This window comes from Drosophila biarmipes, unplaced genomic scaffold (genome assembly GCF_025231255.1).
Source record: "Drosophila biarmipes strain raj3 unplaced genomic scaffold, RU_DBia_V1.1 ptg000004l, whole genome shotgun sequence".
NCBI classification, from domain to species: Eukaryota; Metazoa; Arthropoda; class Insecta; order Diptera; family Drosophilidae; genus Drosophila; species Drosophila biarmipes.
Genome location: NW_026114526.1, coordinates 901,884 through 905,229, shown reverse-complemented (window position 1 = coordinate 905,229; position 3,346 = coordinate 901,884).

Sequence of the window (3,346 nt, the reverse complement as noted above, 5' to 3'; positions counted from 1 at the left end):
CCTCGTTCACCTTCGCATTGATCTCCCCTTGAACTTTCGGATTCTTGGGGTAGTATCGCTGTTTTATTGGTTTGTCGTCCTTCATCGTTATTTGATGCTCTGCCATGTTCGACGTTCCTGTCATGGTTTTGAAACTGGATAGCTCTGTCTCCAGGAACTTCGCTGTGTCGTCATACTCTGTTTCCTGTTATAAGACTGCTACCGATAGCCTCTCCTCGAGCCACCCATTGTGTCGGTTCCTGGCCGGTATTCTCACCTCGTGTCCAGCACACCTTATTTCGGTTCCGACTTGAGTTAGAAAGTTCTATCCTAACACCAATGAATCCACTACCCCTGGTAGTATCAGCAGGCTCATGGTTAGTCGCTTGTTCCCGAATGCGATCTCCACCTCCAGCCGTTCATCGATCCCGCCGCACCTTCCGTCTGTCAACCTAACTTGCCGCCGTGTCCTCGTAATCCTCCCGAGGGCAGCCAGGTTGTCCGCCAGTTCCTTGCTTATAAAGCTCGCTGTTGCCCCGGTGTCGATCGTGGCCTTGTACGTGCCTCTCCCAATCGTCACCGCTACGGGCAACTGCTGCTCCTCCTCGATTAGCTTGCCCGTTAGTTTGGAGAGATAGCATCTTGCGACCCCCGATCGCCTCTCTGCGGCTGAGGTCGCTGTGCATTTTCCCCCTGCTGGCAGCACTCGACGCTCCTGACACCTACTCTCCCGCACACCCAGCAGAACAACAGGCGTTGGAGTCGACATCCTCGTGCCCAGTGTCTGTCTTCGGCAGGCCTCATGGGGATCTGCAATGTGTGTCGTTCCCCGGGGCCTCTGTGTTGTGTTTTGCGGTCTCCACACCGTGTGCGCTGGTTGTATTTGTTGCTGCTGTGGTGGCGTCCATTGGCCTCCTCGTGGTGCTCCTGTTGCCTGCTGTCGTGGGACTCGTTGCGGCGGTGAATATTGGTCATTTCTCCGTGTCTCCTGGCTATCTGTCTCCTCGCATCTTCTGCACGTGACCTGCGTTGGTGGTGACGACTTTGCCTTTGATAACTTGTTTTCTTGGACGAACGCTTCCCCCTCCTTTTCCAGTTCTTCGTATTCATCGGCTAATAGCATCAACGTGTACAGGTCGGGCACTTTTTACGCCCTTAGGAAGATCCTTAGGCTTGGGGTGCAGTTTTCCTTTATGATCTTTAAGGTGTCTCTCGCAGAATAGTTAAGTGGCCTCGACATCGTCTGCATGTCGATCATGTAGTCTTTAAATGACTCACTAAAACCCTGCTTTCGTTGCCTGACCTGATCCGACAGACCTGACTTGACTCTCTCCTGTGAGCCTCCCTTTGCAAGTTGTCGACGTTCAAGCTTGCTACTAGGTTATCCTCTTCAGCGTTAGTTAGCGTGATACTCGGGCCGGTTCTGTCGTAACACATGGCTTCCAACTCAGCCCAGATGTCGGCAAGTTGTGGGTCGTTCTCTGTCTCGGAGGAATACTCCACAATGTCTTCCTCTTGTCCTCTAATCTGCCGTCCAGGGCGACATTAAGCCTTTGTGCGACCTGGGCGAAGTCCTCCTTCTTAAGGCGGTAAATCCACTTCTTTCCCATTCTGTTTATTGTGCTTTCACCGCTGGGACAATCACGTTTTGGGCGCCTGATGTAACGAACTGATTTCTTTGATTTCTGCTCGCTACGGTATTTTTGCGGCTAGCTCAGTAGATTGTGTGTGTTCATCGCACCAAATTTATATAAACGTGACCGCCCAGTAGTTCAGTGAAAAAGCACAGAAGTCTCGGGTTCGGAGTGGGTTTATTGCGGGTATAACTGCAGTCGGCTTTATAATTTGCTTGTCTCGCTGTCTCCGACGGTGTGGGTTGCCTTGTCGCTCCTTGAAGATCCTTGACCGCTGCTTGCTCCTGACGCGATTGGCTAGGTGACTGCTCAGCTACGATTCAGACTCGCTATGGGGTCAGCCGTGCGGGCTTAGGGAAGCGTCACCGTTCTCAGACTAGGGTGAAAAGACTGACGAGCTCTCCAGGATCACTCCTCTCGATACCCGACCGCCTGTCCCTTGCTCTGTCCCGCATGGTCCCACGGTCTTCCGCTCAGATCATGCGGACAGTCAAGGCGGAACGCCAGGAAGCTGCCTCGCTCTTCACTTCGCTTCTGTGCCCCGTGTAATCGAACGTTCCACCCTAGCCTCACCCTTTCGCGTACTGTCCGTGCCGTTCCTGCGGGATCGATCCTCTTTGCGTGGCCGTTGCGGTGTGGTGTCCTGCTTGCTGGTGGCGATGTCCTGCGGACTGCTCCTGACAGGGTGGCTGTACCTCTTGACTTCTGTTCTGGGTTCGAGGGCATACGCCGATCCGGAACTTCTCTCCCTTCTGGCTCGTGACTCTCGGGGCTCTGTCGCGCCGCTCCGGAACTTCTCTCTCTTTTGGTTCGCTACTCTCGGGGTTCTGTTGCGCCGCTCCGGGACTTCTCTCCCTTCTGGCTCGCTACTCTCGGGGTTCTTTCGCGCCGCTCCGGGACTTTTCTCCCTTCTGGCTGATCGCGCCAGGACCTGCTCAACTCCACTTGGCGCACTGATCTAACGACGGGATACGTCCGCGTAGTGCTTGGGCGAGGTACACTGGGGCTCGACAGGCTTACCCCCTAGCTCACGATTTCAAATCGCCGGCTTTTACTGTTCTAAGTCTAGTAGACCCTCCAGGCGTATCGCCAGGACTTCGTTGGCAGGAAGGAACAGAACTTATCCGTGTAGTGCCTCCTTAGACCTCAGCCACCTGTGTTTCAGTTCGGAGATTCCTAGTAATCCCAGTCCCGAACGTCTCGACGTGACAATCTTGCTCCTTGTAGGCTCCCACGGCGCTGCTTCCGACGACTCGCCCTGGTGGGGCTCCCTCGTAGTTTGCTTGGTTGGTGCTCGTTCGACTGCTTGTCTTAACTCTTGATGATCGTACTCGACTGATACTCTCGATTGACTGCGCGCTCTTCACTGATTGCTCTCGACTGAATGATCCCGACTGAATGATCCCGCTGCCTGCGCCCTGCGGGTTTATATAGGGCCACCGGGTCCAAAGTCAAAAAAAGTCAAAATGGCTCCTGTTTGACCCTCTTGTCCTTGACGCACTGCTTCCCGCCGCCGTCCATCCTGAAGCTGCCGTCCCGCTGATCCCGGAGACGCATGTGCCATGTTTGTGTGCCGCACCGCTGCCGAGATGTGGCACCTTCTTTCTCGGTCCAAAGTTCACGGCCGCGTCCAAAGTCCGGTGGCGTCCCGTTACTCCTTTTTGCACACGGCACTCTCGCTCCGCCCGCCAAGTCTCCGCTCTCTCCTCCTCCATTGTTGGTCTCCAAACTCT